Source organism: Loxodonta africana, chromosome 9, assembly GCF_030014295.1.
Source record: "Loxodonta africana isolate mLoxAfr1 chromosome 9, mLoxAfr1.hap2, whole genome shotgun sequence".
NCBI lineage: Eukaryota > Metazoa > Chordata > Mammalia > Proboscidea > Elephantidae > Loxodonta > Loxodonta africana.
Window position 1 is genome coordinate 50810375 of NC_087350.1, and position 21129 is coordinate 50831503.

General features: G+C 40.3%; 1 protein-coding gene and 1 pseudogene across 1 annotated transcript in view; one reads left to right on the forward strand and one right to left on the reverse strand.

The window, feature by feature from the left end:
* Positions 1 to 21129, forward strand: part of NR6A1 (nuclear receptor subfamily 6 group A member 1) — a 273173-nt gene that overhangs the window by 131925 nt on the left and 120119 nt on the right. The gene's annotated exons all lie outside the window — the stretch shown is intronic.
* Positions 5392 to 6920, reverse strand: LOC100657808 (leucine-rich repeat-containing protein 57-like; annotated as a pseudogene).

Here is a 21129-nt window from a genome sequence, read left to right on the forward strand (position 1 = left end):
GACAGGCCCATAAAACAAAACAAGACTAAATGGACACCAGCCCAGGGGCAAGGATGAGAAGGCACGAGGGGACACTAAAGCTGGTAATGGAGAACCCAAGGTCAAGAAGGGGAGAGTGTTAATGTGTCTGGGTTGGCAGCCAATTTCACAGAACAGTAAATGTATTAATTGTTTAATGAAAAGGTATTTTGCTTTGTAAACCTTCATCCAGTATAATTTTCTGTCCCATTGTCCAGTCCAATCCCTGTCTGAGCAGTTGTCTTGGGCTAACAGAAGGCCTGGGGACCATGACCACTGGGGTGCTTCTAGTCTCAGTCAGACCATTAAGTCTGGTCTTTTTAGGAGAATTTGGGGTCTGCGTCCTACTGCTCTCCTGCTCCCTTAGGGGTTCTCTGTTGTGTTCCCTGTCAGGGCAGTCATCGGTTGTAGCCAGGCACCATCTAGTTCTTCTGGTCTCAGGCTGATGTAGTCTCTGCTTTATGTGGCCCTTTCTATCTCTTGGGCTCATAATTACCTTGTGTCTTTGGTTGTTCTTCATTCTTTTTTGCTCCAGGTGGGTTGAAACCAATGGATGCATCTTAGATGGCTGCTTGCTAGCGTTTAAGAAGGGTCTTCCTCTTTTTTGATGATCCTCTACTTTACTGAACATGATCCCTTCTGATAACATGTCCCAAGTATGAGACAGAGTCTGGCCATCCTTGCTTCTAAGGAGCATTCTGGCTGTACTTCTTCCAAGACAGATTTGTCCATTCTTCTGGAAGTCCGTGGTATAGTCAATATTCTTCGCCAGCACCACAGTTGAAAGGCATCAATTCTTCTTTGGTCTTCCTTAATCATTGTCCACCTTTCACATGCACAGGAGGTGATTGAAAGCACCATGGCTTGGGTCAGGCGTACCACAGTCCCCAAAGTGACATCTTTGCTTTTTAACACTTTAAAGAGGTCTTTTGCAGCAGATTTGCCCAATGCATTATGTTGTTTCAGTTCTTGACTGCTGCTTCCATGGGCATTTGATTGTGGTTCCAAGTAAAATGAAATCCTTGACAACTTCAGTCTTTTCTCTGTTTATCATGATGTGGCTTATTGGTCCTGTTGTGAGGATTTTTGTTTTCCTTATGTTGAGGTGTAATCCATACTGAAGGCTGGTGTCTTTGATCTTCATTGGTAAGTGCTTCAAGTCCCCTTCACTTTCAGCGAGCAGGGTTGTGTCATCTGCATAATGCAGGTTGCTCATGAATCTTCCTCCAATTCTGATGCTGTGTTCTTCTTCATATAGCCCAGCTTCTTGGATTGTTTGCTCAGCATACAGATTGAATAGGTATGGCGAAAGGATACAACCTTGACGCACAGCTTTCCTGACTTTAAACCAATCAGTATCCCCTTGTTCTGTATACCTTGTAGGCGTATGGATATTACCTTATCACTGACAGCACTGTACTTCAGGATAGATCTTGAAATGTTCTTTTTGACAATAAATGAAATGTCATTCCTCTTCAAGTTGTCATTCCCGGCATAGTAGATCATATGATTGTCCGATTCAAAATAACCAATACCAGTCCATTTCAGCTCACTAACGCCTAGGATATTGACCTTTATGTGTTCCATTTCATTTCCAATTTCCTAGATTCATACTTCTATGAATAGGTATGGGAAAATACCTATTCAATCTGTATGCTGAGCAAATAATACGAGAAGCTGGACTATATGAAGAAGAACGGGGTATCAGGATTGGAGGAAGACTCATTAACAACCTGCGTTATGCAGATGACACAACCTTGCTTGCTGAAAGTGAGGAGGACTTGAAGCACTTACTAATGAAGATCAAAGACCACAGCCTTCAGTATGGAAGAAAAGAAAACAAAAATCCTCACAGCTGGACCAGTTAGCAACATCATGATAAATGGAGAAAAGATTGAAGTTGTTAAGGATCTCATTTTACTTGCATCCACAATCAACATCCATGGAAGCAGCAGTCAAGAAATCAAAAGATGCATTGCGTTGGGTAAATCTGCGGCAAAGGACCTCTTCAAAGTGTCGAAGAGCAAAGATGTCACCTTGAAGACTAAGGTGCGCTTGACCCAAGCCATGGTATTTTCAATTGCATCATATGCATGTGAAAGTGGGACAATGAATAAGGAAGACCCAAGAAGAATTGACGCCTTTGAATTGTGGTGTTGGCAGAGGATATTGAATATACCATGGACTGCCAAAAGAATGAACAAATGCCTTAGAAGAAGTACAACCAGAATGCTCCTTAGAAGCATGGATGGTAAGACTGCCTCCCACATACATTGGACATGTTGTCAGGAGGGACCAGTCCCTGGAGAAGGACATCACGCTTGACAGAGTACAGGGTCAGTGGAAAAGAGGAAGACCCTCAATGAGGTGGATTGACACAGTGGCTTCAACAATGGGCTGAAGCATAACAACCATTGTAAGGATGGCTCGGGACCGGGCAGTGTTTCATCGTGTTGTGCATAGGGTCACTATGAGTCGGAACCGACTCGACGGCACCTAACAACAACACAAGGAAAACCAGTTAATATGACTATTATTCAGATTTACCCACTAACCACTAAGAACCAAAGATGAAGAAATTGAGGATTTTTACCAACTTCCACAGTGTGAAATTGATCGAACATGCAATCAGGATGCACTGATAATTACTGGTGATTGGAATGCAAAAGTTAGAAACAAAGAAGAAGGATCAGTATTTGGAAAATATGGCCTTGGTGATAGAAACAGTGCCAGAGATCACATGATTGAATTTTACAAGACCAACGACTTCTTCATTGCAAATACATAAACGATGACCATACGCTTGGACCTCTCCAGATGGAATACACAGGAATCACATTGACTGCATCTGTGGAAAGTGACGATGGAAAAGCTTAATATCATCGGTCAGAACAAGGCCAGGGGCCGACTGTGAATCAGACCATCAATTACTTATATGCAAGTTCCAGTTGAAACTGAAGAAAATTAGAACACGTCCACAAGAGCCAAAGTAGACCCTGAGCATATCCCACCTGAATTTAGAGATGATCTCAAAAATTGATTTGACATGTTGAACACTAATGACCAAAGACCAGATGAATTGTGGAATGGCGTCAGAACATCATACATGAAGAAAGCAAGAGGTCATTAAAAAGGAGAGAAAGAAAAGACCTAAACGGATGTCAGAAGAGACTCTGAAACTTCCTCTTGAACATCAAGTAGGTAAAGCAAAAGGAAAAAATGATGAAGTAGAAGAGCTGAACTGAACCTTTCAAAGGGTGGCTCCAGAAGACAAAATAAAGAATTATGATGACATGTGCAAAGACCTTGGAGATACACAATCAAAAGGAAAGAACATGCTCAACATTTCTCAAGCTGAAAGAACTGAAGAAAAAATTCACTTGTTGAGTTGCAGTGATGAAGGATATTACAGGGAAAATATTAAATGATACAGGAAGCATCAAAAGAAGATGGAAGGAATACACAGTGTCACTATACCAGAAAGAATTGACTGATGTTCAGCCGTTTCAGGAGGTAACGTGGTCAGGAACCAACGATACTAAAGGAAGAAGTCCAAGCTGCACTGAAGGCATTGGTGAAAAACAAGGCTCCAGGAATTGACGAAATAGCAATTAAGATATTGCAGCAAACGGATGTAGCACTGGGAATGTTCACTCATCTTGGCCAAGAAATTTGGAGGACAGCTACCTGGTCAAGCAACTGGGGGAGAGCCATATTTATGCCTATTTCCAAGAAAGGTGATCCAATCGAATGCAGAAATTATTGAACAGTATCATTAATATCACATGCAAGGAAAATTTTGCTGAAGAGCGTTCAAAAGCAGCTGCAACAGTATATTGACAGGGAACTGCCAGAAATTTAAGCCAGATTTAGAAGAGGTCGTGGACCCAGGGATATCATTACTGATGTCAGATGGATCCTGGCTGAAAGCAGAGAATACCAGAAATATGTTTTCCTGTGTTTTATTGACTATGCCAGAGCATTCAACTGTGTCGATCATAACAAGTTACGGATAACATTGTGGAGAATGGGAATTCCAGAACAGTTGTCCTCATGAGGAGTCTGTACATGGATCAAGAGGCAGCCGTTAGAACAGAACAAGGGGATACTACCTGTTTTAAGGTCAAGGAAGATGTGCGTTAGGGTTATATCCTTTCACAATACCTATTCAATCCAAGAAGCTGGACTATATGAAGAAGAACGGGACATCAGGATTGGAGGAAGACTCATTAACAACCTGCATTAAGCAGTTGACATAACCTTGCTTGCTGAAGGTGAAGAGGACTTGAAGCACTTACTGATGAAGATCAAAGACCAGAGCCTTCAGTATGGATTACACCTCAACATAAAAAAAAGGAAAAATCCTCACAACTGGACCAATAAGCATCATCATGATAAATGGAGAAAAGATTAAGATTGTCAAGGATTTCGTTTCGCTTGGATCCACAGTCCACACCCATGGAAGCACCAGTCAAGAATTCAGAAGATGCATTGCATTGGGCAAATCAGCTGCAAGAGATCTCTTTAAAGTGTTAAAAAGCAAAGATGTTGCCTTGAGGACTAAGGTGTGCCATGACCCAAGCCGTGGTGTTTGCAATCATCTCATATGCATGCGAAAGCTGGACAATGCATAAGGAAGGCCAAAGGAGAATTGACGCCTTTGAATTGTGGTGTAGGCGAAGGATATTGAATGCACCGTGGACTGCCAAAGGAACTGAACAAATCTGCCTTGGAAGAAGTACAACCAGAATGCTCCTGGGAAGCACGGATGGTGAGACTGCGTCCCACATACATTGAGCATGTTGTCAGGAAGGATCAGTCCCTGGAGAAGGACATCATGCTTGGTAAAGTAGAGGGTCATCGAAAAAGAGGAAGATCCTCAACGAGATGGATTGACACAGTGGCTGCAACAGTGGGCTGAAGCATAGCAGCAATTGTGAAGATGGCGCAGGACTGGGCACTGTTTTGTTTTGTTGTGCATAGCGTCGCTATGAGTTGGAATTTACTCAGTGGCACCTAAAAACAACAACATCCCCTTGTTCTAACGATTACCTCTTGGCTTATGTATAGGTTCCTCATGAGCACAATTAAGTGTTCTGGAATTCTCATTCTTTGCAACATTATCCATAATTTGTCATGATCCACACAGTCGAATGCCTTGGCGTAGTCAACAAAACACAGGTAAATATCTAGCAACTAGTTACTGGTTTCTTAAAGCCAAACTAATGATGGTTTTAAAAACCAACATTGTCCATTGCCTTTTCCATGACGGCCTCTTCTTATGTCCTAATCCTTTTTCTTTTGGCTTATCATAAGTGAGCCCTGAAAACGACAAAGATTGTTAAGTGAACTGTCTCCTGGAACATCATCTCCTTACTGCAGATATCCCTGACAATGAATAAGAGCCTTTGATTTAGCCAGGTTCCGACAGAGGTTCCAAGTCAGTGTCCTATAAGGTTCCCATGTTCCTGGAGAACATGTAAACTTCTTCTTGGTGGCCATGAACCTCTCCATGTGCTTATCATAGCCTTCCAGTTCTAGAAGTTTCTTTATCTCAAAAAGATTGCCTTCCACAGCAAGCAGACATGCCTGGGAATCACTAAGGATGCCCTGCGGAAGTATGCTGAGCTCAAGACAGTTCTCTCCAGATGACGAACTTTGAGACAAGGACAGCAAGATATCTTCACTGAGATTTGAGATATCTGGTTCTGGTTGAGGTTGAGTTCAGTGACCTGCAGCTCCTCCACTATGTCAGGCATACTCCGAATCTGGTTCTTAGCAAGATCCATCACATCCAGGTGCCGTAGGCTACAAAGTTGGGGTGGCAGTGCTCAGAGTTGGTTTCCAGAGAGGTTCAGGTTCTTTTTTTTTTTTTACCCTTGATACCTGTTTTCCTCAGAGATGGGTGAAGTACCCATCTTTCTTTTTAAAAATTTTATTGTGTTTTAGGTGAAAGTTTACAGTGCAAATTCGTTTTTCATTCAAAAATTTATACTGAAATTATTTTGTTACTTTGGTCTTAGTCCCTGCAATGTGTGAGCACTCTCCCCCTTTCCCTTTCCACTCTGGTTCTCTTTGTACATTCATCAATTTTCCTGTCCCTTCCTGCCTTCTTGTCTTTGATCTTGGGTAGGTGTTGCCCATTTGGTCCCATATATTGATAGAACTTTGAAACATGGAGGCTCAGGGTCTTGAGAGTAGAGAGTTGTCCTAAGGTAGATAGTACCTCTATCAGGTGATTTTTGTTTAGGTTTAGCATCTCTCTAGTTTTTTCAGATTGCATAACTCATAAGGCAGAACAGTCAGTTTGTTGTTACTCAGGAAGAGGCTATTCAGCAGAGTGAACTTCCCTATCTGCATAGGCGGTAGGCTCTGTATTCTGTTGTTAGACAAGTCAGTGGTCCTGAGATTGCTTGTCAGCTTCTGCAACTCTGAGGGGAACTCGTTCAGCCCATGATCCTTGAGCTGAAAGACACTCCTTTTGTGTAATTTCCACAGGAGTGCAGACAGCACTGTTCCCCATCCTAGTGCCATGGTTCAGGTACCCCCTCATCTTACAGACAGCTTGGCTGAGGAAGACCCAGGACCTATGCTCGTCTGTGATGCACTCCTTGGGCTTCCACTCTAATCGCCTTTTTTTTATTAGTTTTTATTGTGCTTTAAGTGAAAGTTTACAAATCAAGTCAGTCTCTCACACAAAAACTTATTTACACCTTGCTACATACTCCCAGTTACTCTCCCCCTAATGATACAGCCCACTCCCTCCCTCTGCTCTCTCTTTTCGTGTCCATTTCGACAGCTTCTAACCCCCTCTACCCTCTGGTCTCCTCTCCAGGCAGGAGATACCAACATAGTCTCAAGTGTCCACCTGATCCAAGAAGCTCACTCCTCACCAGCATCCCTCTCCAACCCACTGTCCAGTCCAATCCATGTCTGAAGAGTTGGCCTCGGGCATGGTTCCCGTCCTGGGCCAACAGAAGGTCTGGGGGCCATGACCTCTGGGGTCCTTCTAGTCTCAGACCATTAAGTCTGGTCTTTTTATGAGAATTTGGGGTCTGCATCCCACTGCTCTCCTGTTCCCTCAGGGGTCCTCTGTTGTGTTCCCTGTCAGGGCAGTCATCGGTTGTAGCTGGGCACCATCTAGTTCTTCTGGTCTCAGGATGATGTAGTCTCTGGTTCATATGGCCCTTTCTGTCTCTTGGGCTCATGATTACCTTGTGTCCTTGGTGTTCTTCATTCTCTTTTGATCCAGGTAGGTTGAGACTCATTGATGCATCTTAGATGGCCGCTTGATAGTGTTTAAGACCCCAGATACCTCTCTTCAAAGTGGGGTGCAGAATGTTTTCTTAATAGATTTTATTATGCCAGTTGACTTACATGTCCCCTAAGACCATGGTCCTCAAACCCCTGTGTATGCTACGCTGGCCTTCGAAGCATTCAGTTTATTCAGGAAACTTCATTGCTTTTGGTTTAGTCCTCTGATTGCTTTTTGACATTACTTTTTTTTTTTTTAACTGCTGATGTGCATTTCTTTCTTGCTTTCAATGTCGGGGCATTACAGAGTTATCTGAAAATAAAATCTTTAGGTTCTGCCAATATATATTTTGTTTATGTTCTATAGCAAAATGGCTCCAAGGAAGAGTGGGATACTAGTAGCAAGAAGAAAAGCCACAAGGCACTCAAAATTATTTACAAAATTCCCCACCTGCCCCAGAGAGCGTGGCCAAGGGGGAAATGTCTGGGCTTAAAGTTACAGGATCTGGGCAAGTTTCAGCTCTGCCACTTACTAACTGTGATACTTTGAGCAAGTCTCCTTAATCTCTCAGAAGTATCCTGTTCTGACAAATGGGGTTATATCTCTACTCTGTTAATTTGTAAGAGTTGCTGTGAAGACCGATTGAGATAATGGATGTGAAAATAATTTGGAAGGAACCACAGTCATTATTATTAAAAGGCACAAAAATGATGATGAATGGAACAAGAATCTCAAGGGCTTATGTTCTTCATTAAGTGTAGGTCCTAGTTTTATTTAGGATTGGTAGCAACCAACTTGTGCTCTAATAATAAGGGGCAGAAATGTCATGAATAAATTAAATCCAGAGTCTTATCTCCAGAGTTGTTTTTTTTTTGCTTCAGCATGACAGATTTCTGATTTATAAATTACATGTTTCCAAAGGCCACTTTCAGGCTAGTTATCTGGAATTTAAAAGGCTTTCCCCAATAATAAAATGGAGCTCAAGGACAAAGGATTAAAGGATTATTGAGAAACTATCCTTATAGGAGGTGATTAACACATTTCTTGAATAAGTGCGAGAATTAATGTTCTATTTAGAAAATGCTTTTTGGAAGAAAATACACAGAATTTATTGAGTTTTTTAAAATTGAACCCACTTGTACACTGTGCCCTGTCAGTGCAGGATCTGCACCTCTGTACCCATTGTGGTCCAGTCAATTCTGACTCATAGCAACCCTATAGGACAGGGTAGAACTGCTCCATATGGTTTCCAAGGAGTGGCTGGTGGATTCAAACTGCTTACCTTTTTGGTTTGCAGCTGTAGTTCTTAACCACTGCGTTGCCAGTGCTCCACATCTCTATAAGAAGGCCAGAAAGGTAGTGCCCCTGGAGCCAAAAGTGAGCTCAGTTTCCTGCTTTTTTGTTAGATTTTCCAGTACTTTTCTTGGACCAAGAACTCCAAAGCCATGTTTTTTTGTAGTTTGTGGGTTTTTCCTGATAGCCTGTCTCTAGGTCCCCAAATCCTGAAGAATATAATATCAGGTATGAAGACAGAAATCCCAAGTTTGTTATAGAGGTCCAGGGTTCATCATCTGCTCATCTTACATCTTTTTAGTTTACCAGTGTGTTTCTAAAGGCTTTGGCTTCTGAGAATGTGATTAGACAAAGTTCTCTCAATTCTGCATCAAGATTTGTTACAAAGCACTTCAATTAGCAGTTCAAGAGCCCTGATCTTTTCATCAGAGATCAACAGAAAATGCCAAGAAAACTTTACCATTTTGCCTGTGTGAGCCTATTTTCCCATCTGTACAATGGGAGGGAGATAACCCACACTGTCACCCTAGTGTAGAGGGACAGAAGCAGGATTTTTCACACATAACCAGTTCTTTCAGCTACAGTTCTCTACATCTAGTGAGTAAAAGAGAAAGCTGTGAGGAAATATTGGTTGATCCTGCCAAGCTTTTGTTGTCGTTGTTTTAGTTGCTTGTCTGGTGCTGGGAAGGTCTTTTGAGACTGCAGGTGCAGGCAGGCTTTTGTACTTTTTAGCAAAACGAATGCCAAAACTTAATAATTTGGCCCCCCAATTCCATATGGCTTACGGTTTAAATTTTATCTTTTGTAATTTTTCTCCATTTTTTCAGTACAAATGAAATGCAGGATGCATTTAGAATAACGTTCAAATTAAGTTTTAAAAAATATACAGTATTTCATAGAACTCCAAAGCATTCATTGAATCCCCACTGCGTGCCACGCATTTTATGAGCTACTGAAAGGGAAATTTCTTGTTGCCTCTGGGAGCTGGCGTGTGTCCATAATGATGTCACTATAATCTAGACAGTATAAGCAAAAAGCAACTTTTATATAAAATTAAAAAAAAATTATTTAAAAATTAAAGAATGAAAACAGCAGTGTTCTTTGGGGGAAAACCCCTGTCTGTCCTGCATACAGCTATAGTGTGATCTGGGTGATTACCCTTGAAATCTTTTTTACTACCACATTTACTGATTTAGTTATGTTTTAGAGCTGGGCTCCGGCTGTCTTAATTGGGAGAAGTAGCTGTGGGCTAGTCACTTAACTTCTCTGAGCAGCCTTTTCCTTTTCTCTCCAAAGAGCATGATTCTTACTCTCTACTTCACATGATGTTTGTGAGGATCAGATTGGATAATGCAAATGAAAGTCCTTTTCCAAGGGCAGAGTATTATATAAACATGATATAATGCAAGATTTATAAGGCTATATCCCTTTTTTAACCTTTATATATATATATATTTATATATCTTTATTGAGGCATATTTTACATATCGTATAATTCATTCTGATAATACAATTAAATGCTCTTTAGTAAATTTACCAAGTTGTGTAACTATTACCATGAATCAGTTTTAGAACATTTTCATGACCCCAGAGTAAGAGCCTTCATGTCCCTTTACTGTTAATCCCATTCCCAGCCCCTACTGTAGGCAATTCTTTATTTTTCTCTATAGATTTGCCTTTTCTAGACATATCATACAAATGGAATCATACAATATGTTTTCTCTTTTGTCTTGCGTCCTTCACTTTGCATGTTATTTTTGAAATTTTCCGCGTTATAATACGCATGAGTAGCTCATGCCTTTTTATTGTTGAATAGTATTCCATTATACGGGTATACCCTACATTTTGTCTGTCCGTTCACCAGTTAGTGGACTTTTGAGTTGTTTCCAGTTTTTGATTAGTATGAATAATGCCGCTAAGAACATTTGCGTGCAAGTTGTTGCATGGATATGTGTTTTCATTTCTCTTTGGCATACCAGGTATATTTTTTAATTATAGAAGTAGTACATGCTTCTTCTGAAAAATTCTTTATACATAAAAATATGTTGTTGTTAGCTGCCGTTGAGTCGACTCCACCTCACGATGACCTTATGTACAACAGAATGAAATATTACCTGTTCCTGCATCATCCTCAAAATCGGCAGCATGGTCAAGTCCATCATTGTAGCTGTTGTGCCAGTCCATCTCACTGAGGGTCTCCCATACCTTCATTGGCCGTCTGTGTCACCAAACATAACGTCATTCTGTTGCTGTTGATCTCTCCTGATGACATGTCCAAAGCAAGTGATTTGGATAATGTTTCATTGTAATCCATAAGATTTTCATTGACTAATTTTCTGAACCCAGTGGCTCTGAGGGAGAAAGACTTGGCAATCTGCTTCTGTAAAGGTTACAGACTAGGAAACCCTAAGGGGCAGTTCTGTTCTGTCACGTGGGGTCACTCTGAGTCAAAATCAACCTGCTGGCACCTGACAACGACAATAATTTTCGGAAGTAGGTCTCTAGGCCTTTCTTGTTAGAGAGGCCTGTCCAACCTGGGTGACCCTGCTGCTTCTAGCATCATAGCAACATGTAAGCCACCACAGTATGGCAAACTGAGAGGTGGTAGATATAAAAACATAAAATTTGGTAAATCAAAGTCACCTCCCTAATTCCACTTTCCAGATGTTAAGATGATAATAATAATCATCATCATCATCATCTGCTGACATTTCTGAGCATTTACTATATACCAGGCACTGTGCTGCCTTTTTAAATATCTTTTATGTATATATCTGCAATAATTGTGTTTTCATCATAATCCTTTGTGATTGATCTTGTTTTTCCCCATTTAATGGGTGAGGAAACTGAGGTTTGAGGATTAACTGGTAAAGTCAGACTTTTAGTAAGTGGCAGAGACAAAATCTTAACCTGGGCATTCAAGTGTGTATTCTTCCAGACTTTCCAAGATAGGCAAAATTCTTCAAGCAAAAACGATGTGTTTGTTTATTCTGAAACTTTGTTTCACTTAATTTATTTTAAAAATTATTCCATGATAGGATTTGTAGATCTGTCTCATTATTTTTAATGTTTGCATGTACAGATATGCCAAGATTTGTTTACTTCACCTTTTTTTAAAATTGATCTTTTGTTAGCGGATATTTAGGTTTTTTTAATTTCTTCTCTATTATGAGAAGGGAAACCCTGGTGGTGTAGTGGTTAAGTGCTATGGCTGCTAACCAAAAGGTCAGCAGTTCGAATCCACCTGGCGCTCCTTGGAAACTCTACGGGGCAGTTCTACTCTATCCTATAGGGTTCCTATGAGTCGGAATCGACTCGATGGCAGAGCGTTTTTATGAGAAGTGCTACAGTGAATATACTTGTGTGATAAATTTGCTTTTTGTAAAATTACTTTCGTACCGTAAGATCCTAGAAGTACAATTGCCAGGTGAAACGGCCTATACATTTAAATTTTGATGTTGTTAAATTCCCCTCCAGAAAGGTGATAAATAACTTTGCTACCTCCATTGTTCCTTCTCCACAATCAGGGTGTAAGAGAGCCTATTTTTCCACCCTCACCAATGCTGCATTATTATCTCTGTAATGTGGACTATGATGATGATGATGTTAGCTGCTGTTGAGTTGGTCCCTACTCAGAAACCTCATGCATAGTGGAACAAAACACTGCTCAGTCCTGCACCACCCCCATGATCTGTTGTGGACTGGATCATTGCGATCCATAGGGTTTTCATTGGCTAATTTTCAAAAGTAGATCACCAGGTCTTTCTTCCTCGTCCATCTTACTCTGGAAGCTCCACTGGAGCCTGTTTAGTTAGCGTTGTAGCAACACACAAGCCTCGACAGACAAGTGGTAGATGCACATCAGGTTCGTTGGTCAGGTTCAAACCTGGGCCTCCTGCATGGAAGGTGAGAATTCTACCACTGAACCATCAAAGCCTCAGGCTATGATATAGGTCACATAAATGTTCCAGAGAAAAGTTAACTTATCAGAAAGAGTCACTGGTCATCAGGGCTAAAACACCAGTATTTCCAGCCTTTTGATACATGAGGATTTGGCATTTATCTAGGCTCTTAAGAGCTACAATATTGGAGTAGCCCAAGTTCGCATTTAGAATGACTCACTTAGTTGCTGATCCAAAACGAACACCGTTTGAGACATCTCAGCCACAACAGTTTTCTATTTTCTTAGGCCTGTAACCTAACTGCCTTGGATTGGTGGTTACCTCTGACCTACTGTACCCCTCCTTGCCTCCAACTCAGTTTAAAGTAAAGCCAAGAAAAGGGCAGATGGGAACTTGAACATCTGTGATATATGAACTTAGTGTTTTTGCCCTTGTTAGTGTGCTTGCCTTTTCCACTCTTTCTGTCAACAGAAATTGTTCCAGTTGCCTCTGTTGCCAACAAGATCCAAGTTGATAAGGGCTTGGCATGGTCAGTGTAGCCTGTATAGTAGTACATACACTTACTGAAAGGGAGGTAAGTTTCCCATCATGGTGCCAGTAAATGAATCAAAGACACAGGGCTCTTAAGAGTGTTGGATGTTGCTAGCTGTGGGTGATCCCCGACTGTCCTACAGGAGACAGGGCCTTTTGCACATCACAGATCTCAGGAGCCCTGGTTAGCGCTGCCCTGTGGATGTTGCTATTCTTCTCTGACTGTCCTTTGTCTTTCCTCTCTTCTCATGCTTGGTGTCTGCATCCTGAGGCCCCGTTAGTCTAGGGGATGCTGCCCTCTACTGGTGAGCTGTAGGGTGCCCACAGTAGTTTGGGTGGGTCTGATGACTAGGGAGAACATGGCCATACAGAGCCAAAGTCATAAAGCTTTCTATAGTCTCCAACTTTATGACCCACTCCTAAGACTTTGTCCTATGAAAGTAATTCAGATGATTTTAGAAAAGAGACTTTCATTTTAGTATTATCTGTAGTGGCAAAAGTGAATAGTACCTAAATGTCCAACACTTAAAAAAAAAAAAGGGCTTAGCTAATTGTGGTGTTCCCGCTCAGTGGAGTTGTCTAGAGCCACTCAAAATGGCCATATAAAAGGCAACATAGAAGAATTAAAATATTTATCACAAAACAAAAACCAGGCAGAACATATTAATCCAGCCATGGAAGATGGATGGATGGATGGGTGGTGGGCGACTGGGTGAATGGATGAATGGATGGATGGATGGATGGGTAGATAGGTAGGTAGATAGATATGTGGTGGGGTAATGGGTACTCTGGAATCTTCAAAGCCAGTTGTCAAAGCTAAGATCATTTCCTTTGATGTTTCGTTAAGTATCATTAATAAAACATTATGCCCATACCTTTCTTTAGTACTGTTATGTATCTGTTTTCTCTTCAGAAACAAATACTTGACGTTGGAGTGGCCTGCTGCAAACTTTGGTGCTTTGTCCTCCCCCAGATCTGATTTTCTAGGACAGTAAGGTGGTGCCTGAAGTAACAGTGGGTTAAAACAAGCTTCCCAGCTGTGATGGGAGTGTCCTAGGCAACCTCTCCACCTGTCACATCTTTTATAATAAATGAGGCCAGATATAATATAGACATTATGTGATATGATAAGGCAGGGCGTGACTTGCTTCTTTGGTATGAGTATCTACGTAAAATTGTTCCTACTGGGATGGTAACAGCCATTTTTTTGCTATTTTTGAAAAATTTCCTTTTCATAAAGAGCCTTAAGGAGGGGAAGGAGTTTTTTGAAACACCAAAACTTCTGCTTTCTAAAAACAAAGCTCCTCATCATGCAATATTTGAATGAGGATAAAAAGAATTGACTCATATGTCTTGATCTTTTCCATTTAACAAGTAAACTACTCAGTCATCAACAGAGCCCGGACTAGAATGAGGCAAGTGAGACATTTATGGAGCAAAAGTTAAGAAGGCAGTCACTGTCAGCGTCCTGCAAGTGCAGGGTTGGCCCTGGTTTGCAAACAGTCCCTGAGTGCCTACTGTAGCAGACCCTGTACTCCACTCTGGGAAAAAACAGTACTTGCAGTGTGCTGGAATAGATTGTTCATTATTCTTTCTCAGACTTAGCATGGACCTAGAGCCCTGGAAGCAATGGCCTGGCTGAGTAGATTTTGATCAACCGCTTGGCTTTCAGCTCTTGAGTTTAGCACAAGGGGCACTAGCCCACTAATGAGTTAATTTTTACAAGTATGCTTTGTACTTGAGATGGTCTGACTGATTCTGTAAAGTCAAGATTGTTTATGCCTTTCTCTGTGTATCACTGCCTTACTCCCTGCCCCAAGGAAATACTTGGCTGACCTTCATTCAGTTTCAGTAAGGATCTTAGTACCAGGAGAAATGCCTACACTGGTATGTTGGAGATTCTGTCCAAATTATTGAGGGTGGGGGAAGATGGTGAGGCCTGTGCAGGTGACCAGGAATGGATTTGCTTGCTTGCTTACCACTGTGTGACTTCACCTAGGCACATAGCAACAGGCTTGACTAACTACCAAAAAAAAAAAAAAGGAAAAAACAAACCAGTTGCCATTGAGTCAATTCTGACTCATGGCGACCCGTGTGTTGCAGAGTAGAATTGTGTTCCATAGGGTTTTCATGGCTATGACATTTTGGAAGCGAGTTGCCAGGCCAGTCTTCCGAGGCACCTCTGGATGGGTTTGAACCACCGACCTTTCCATAATCGAGCACTTAATTGTTTGCTTTACCCAGGGACTCTGTCTGACTGGTCTGACTAAAATTCAGAACAAGCCTTGCATAGTGGCTAGGCACAGTCTAAAAAGTCTTGTTTTGTATCTCCTTAACCATCTCTCTATAGGGTTGCTATGAGTTGGAATGACTCCACGGCAACGTGTTTTTTTAAACCATCTCCCTATTTTGTGGCTATTCCTGTTTTGATAAATGTTTAGGTTACTTGCGGCTTTTAAAATTGTAACAAATGTTACAGTAAACGTCATTATACAGTAAACGTCTTTGGGAACATGTGTATTTCTGTAAGGTAGAGTAGTAGAAGTAGGATTCTTGGGTCAAAAGGTGTGTGTAGTTTAAATTTTGATGTATATTGTAAGCTGTATTCAAGCTGTACTTCAGCCACCTGTATCATATGAGCATACCCATTAATGGATTAAATTGTCTTCTCCAGAAATATATGTTGTAAATCCTAACCTCTGTGCCTCTGGTTATAATCCCATTTGGGAATGGGTTGTCTTTGTTATGTTAATGTGACAGGATTAGTATAAATGTATCTTAAATCAATCTCTTTGGGGTATAAAAGAGATTAAACAAGCCATCGAAAGAAGGAGAGATGGAGAAAGAGAGATTCCATGCCACATGAAGATTGCCCAGGAGCAGAAGGTCAAATAGACAACCTTCCTCCAGAGCTGATAGAGAGAGAAAGCCTTCCCCTAGAGCTGGCACCCTGAGTTTAGACTTATACCCTCCTAAACTGAGAGAAAATAAATTTCTGTTGGTTAAGGCCACCCATTTATGGTATTTCTGTTTTACCAGCACTAGATAACTAAGACAATACCCATTTTCTTTTTTAAAAATATTTTATTATGTTTTAGGTGAAAGTTTACACAGCAAATTAAGTTTTCATTTAACAATTTTTATACGTATTGCTCCAGGACATTGGTTATATTTTTCACAGTGTGTCAGTATTCATATTATTTCCATTCTGTTTGTTCTGTTTCCGTTAATCTAGCTTGCTTGCTGTACTTTCCCTTCTCATCTTTGCTTTAAAGTAAAAATGTTGACCGTTTGGTCTCATATAGTTGATTATTTAAGGAAGCACAGTACTCAGGGTGATATTGTTTATTTTATGTGCCAATCTATTATTTAGATGAAAGGGGGCCTCCAGGAGTGACTTGTGGTTTAAAGCTTAAAGGGAATCTTAGGGTAATAATTTCAGGGGTTCCTTTAGTCTCTATTGGTCTGGTAAGTCTGACCTTTTTTTAGGAATGTGAGTTTTGTTCTACATTTTTCTCCCATTCTATCCGGGACCACTCACAAGCTTTTAAGACTCCAGATGCTACTCTCCATAGTAGGATGTAGAACATCTTCATGAACTGTGTTGTGCCTTGACCAGTTGTCTCACCAGACTATGGTCCTAAGCCTTTTAACCCAGTAAGCCAATCCCACGAGGTGTTTTAATATGTCTAGAAAGTCTCTGTAACTGTGCCACCTATGTGTTTTATTATATATATGAATATATATGCAGTACACACAAACGTGTATACATATGCTTACAGATACACCTGTACATGCATGTATGTGTACTCATGTATGCCTTTCTATACACATATATGCATACAGATCTACCAGTATAACCACAGACATATTTTTTGGTTGTTATTACTGTTGTCGCAAAATTGTATATTATATAGCATTTACTGAAATTATCCCTTATTCTTGTGCTCTTCTTAGTGTCTTCATTTACGTATATTTCCTTAAACCTTCTCCAGCACTGAAATATTATTTTATTTTTTAATTGTACTTTAGGTGGAAGTTTGAAATATTCTTAGTAATTTTTTTTTGCCAGTCTGTTAGATGACAAATGATGCATAATAGATTCTTTAATTTGCATTTTTATTAGTGACCTTTGTAAATATTTGTGTGCATGTATTTAGGGTCCTGTCTTTCAGAAGTTAGACATGTGTATAAATGCAAACCTGATCATCTTTTCCTTTTAGGATGCCTGGGTTTCATGTTAGAAAGATTTTTCCCCACCTCCAATAGTTAAGTATATGTATATAAAATCCAATTTTTTTCTTCTAATACTTTCCAGCTTAATTTTTTGTTCATGTGATTACTTCTTTTATATTTCAGGAGATTCTCGTTTCATGAACCATAGACAAATTTTATGGTCAACCAAAAAAGAATACCTTTTCAATTCAGGAAAGTAATTAACGCAGTACGCCCTTTTGGTGGTGATTACTTTTGGTTGTAGACTTGGGACCAAGTTCCCTTCCCCCAAAGTTATATTTGTCCTTTTCTTAGCCATCTTTTTTAAAGTTATCGTTTTTGTTAGGTACTGTCAAGTCAGTTCTGACTCACAGTCACCCTTTGTACAACAGAACGAAACGCTTCCTGGTCCTGCCTTATCCTCTTGATGTACCTATTACTGTAAAATGCCTATTATTTTTAGTAACAATAATAACTATAAACATTTATAAAATATTTCTATATATATTCTAACTTGTTCCTGAGAACAGTCCTGAGTTAGAGGATAGATATGATTATTCTCGATGTCATTCTGCAGGTGAAAAAAATAAGATGTACAGGTAACAAGTTGAAGCTTCCTAAATCTAGACATTGTAGCCACTGCCCTTTTTAGTGATCTGAATTCCAAGAACGTTTGAATGTTGACCTGCGATCATCCTTCTGTTACTCATCTCATAAGAAGGCTTGTGGTTCAGCATTTGCCTATAGGCTTTTATATCCGGGGGCGGGCGGGGTGGGGGAGGGATAAAAGTTTTATGATGTTTCACAAGGATTGGTTAAGTGCCTTGTGAGAGGCAGGGATAAAGTTAGAGAGTTGGGATAATTAGAATTTAATGAAATTGAAATAAAATGTACTGTGTTGCTGTTTGTTTGATAGATTTTTTTCAGTTTCCAGTGTCTGGCTTCTGTAGAATTCACCGTACACATATTCAGGGTCAAAGGAGTTGAATGAGACTTTAATAGACCAGGATTTTACCTTCAGTTCTGTATTTTACCTTCAGTTCTGTACCTGGCTCCCGCTCCAGAACCCCAACTATGTACCTGCCCCAATTGACTTTCAGATCAAGTCATTATCATTTTGCTGGGTGTTGATTTTCACATCATTCTAACTCTGGAAGGGAAGCACTTACTGTAAAGAGTACCCTACCCATTTTTTCCCCCTTAATTTCTCTTTTTAATAAGTTCATTGTAATAATAACGAGACTGAATTCATTCCAATTTTTAATGTCTTAGCCTGAAAGCTTAGCAATTTCTTTTTATGCTGCATTCATCTCAGCAGTGTAAGCGCTTCAATTTTGTATTAAATTGATCTGAACAGAGATGTTCAGTGGAATCCAAATATCTTATTTGTTTGAAAAGTGAACTTTACCAGGACTGAGTAAACACCATTAAAAGGACAATGGTAGACTTTGAATCTACAGTTAAATCTTTGGGTCCTAAAAGGGCAAGTAAGATTGTGAAGAGCCCTTTTCCAGGAATAAGCTCAAATTGGTTGCCTTAATGCATTTGAGTGTCTCTTGCAAAGAAGGCATGGTATTTTAGACAGAGTTGTAGAGGCTTGAAAATCATACAAGAAAAAAGGAAAAATTTCGGTGTGGCAGCCAGTTCACTGAGGAGGGGTTATGATGATGGTATCTTTATAGTTATATTTGTGCTAAGCTAATTTGCAGAGGGGACTTCTACTTACGACAGTCAATTCTGTCTATGCCAAGGTGAGCCTGAGGCAAAGTTTATTTTTAAGATCTACTGCCTCAACCTGTTAGACTTGCTTCTCCTGATTTTATCCATCCCTCATCCCACAAATCCACCATCACCACCTGTTCCTTATGGATTGAATATGTCAAGTAGCTAATCTGACAAACCAATCAGTGCTCTTAGGAGAATACCAGAAAGCCAGGTGTTGGGGTATATGTGTATGGTAATCAGAAGCTTCAGAAAATAAATTGCCTAACCTTGAAAGCTTTCCACTGTGACTGGTGGGAACAAGAACTATTCCTGGCCCGTGTGAACCCCAAAGATTATTCCTTCTAGTCACTTTGGGTGGTTCTGTCACCGGCCTTGTGTAATTTCTTCACATATATGCACTGACCATCCTCAACTGAAGACTCAGAGGACCCTCTCTAAATCTTGGTTGGGCTCTCTCTATGTAGCCATCTTGGCTTCCCAGACTCCCAGCTCCAAATCCTCAACTTAAGAGAGATTGTTAGGCTCTACCAGGTTTCCTCCTTTCTGTGCTCTGACCTGGAAACTATCTGGGCAGTTAGGTAGGGACTTTGCAGGGCTTACCTTGTTTGTTTTCCTTCTTTTAGAAATTATTGTCTTTTGCTTCCTATTTTTATGTACTGTGTCCACTTCCTTGATTGCCATAATCAGGAGGCCCAATCTGGTCTCGATTACTTCATTTTAGCCAGAGGCAGAAGTCCATGCACAAACTTCTACATATTTCTATATGCTTTTAAACATACTTCCGTTTTCACAAAAGGAATCAAACTGATCTTTTTCTTTTTTAAAATTAATATATTTTGGACTTCTTTACATGCTAATATATTAACTCATTTTTTTGTAATAACTAGCTACATAACATTATGGATTTATTAGCCATACCCCTGTTGATTAGAAAATTTTATTTGCTATTGTATATGGTATTGCAATAAGTATCTTCTCATCCTTGTGCAAGTATTTCCGTAGGATTCATTCCTAGACGTGGAATTGCTGGGTTAAGTGGTCTGTGCATTTTAAAGGACGTGTCAAAAGTGACCTATCAAAATGTACCAATTTGTATAATCAACATGAGATAATACTTTCCTTGTTCTTTTCCCAACACTGGATGTTGTTGATATCTTTAATCAGGAGTGGGGATGTAAAAATTCCATGACCCTCCTCTCTCAGCAGTTCATTGTCTCTGACTTACCTGGCTCTTGGATTTCACTTTCTTGCCCACAGAGTATTTACTGCTGTGCCTTGTAAGCATTGGAAGTTGGCAAGAGAAGTTCTGTTGCTCTTGACATTGGTTCTTTGTTCATTCCTGTTTGTGTAGAGACTTTAAAGCAGGGAGTTCAGCCATGAGTCTGACATGCTGCAGGAAAACCATGTGAGGTGATACATAATTGGTGAGGCTGACTGTTAATTCATTAACTTCATGTACTGCCCACTTCAACTTACAAGGACATGTTAAGGCCATATCCTTGGTGTAGGGATGTGCAGAGAGAATTTGTACTTACTGGGTGCTTATTATCAGGAACAGGGACTAAGTGCATGTTCACTACAAAACAATATCAGGGTATAGCCGTATAGCTCCTTGGAAACTATACGGGGCGGTTGTACTCTGTCCTATAGGGTCGCTATGAGTCGGAATTGAATCGACGGCACTGGGCTGAGGATTATCAAGCAAGGAGCTTGTTTGAAGAGAAACAGGGATATGGTTAGGCTACTTGACATTAAGCTAATAGAGCAAGCACATGTTTATTTGGGTTAGCTGGGGAGAGATGATGGAAGATGCTAAAGAATCCCCCAAACTACTTCTTGACGTTGACACTGATAGGATACATTGAGGAGTTTTCCTTTCCCATAATATAAGAATAGTCTTGAAATTGGATCATTTTTCAGGGTATGATTTCTTGTCAGGCAAATTCTTGATTGGTATGATTGGCAGCTGGCCCATTTGCTAACCCAGTTAAATAACTTTACAAGATGTGAGTATCTGTGAGGTTACTATGTATAGTGCCCAGATAGGAGCTGTCTGTGTCTATAGCCTTGATGTTACTCTTTGGCTGCAGTGCCATTTGAGCCCTGTGCAGATGCTTGTGTTTAGGTCCAGGTAGTATGACCAAAAGGGATCCGTGGGCAAGTCTGAAGAAAGCATTTCCTGGAAATCAC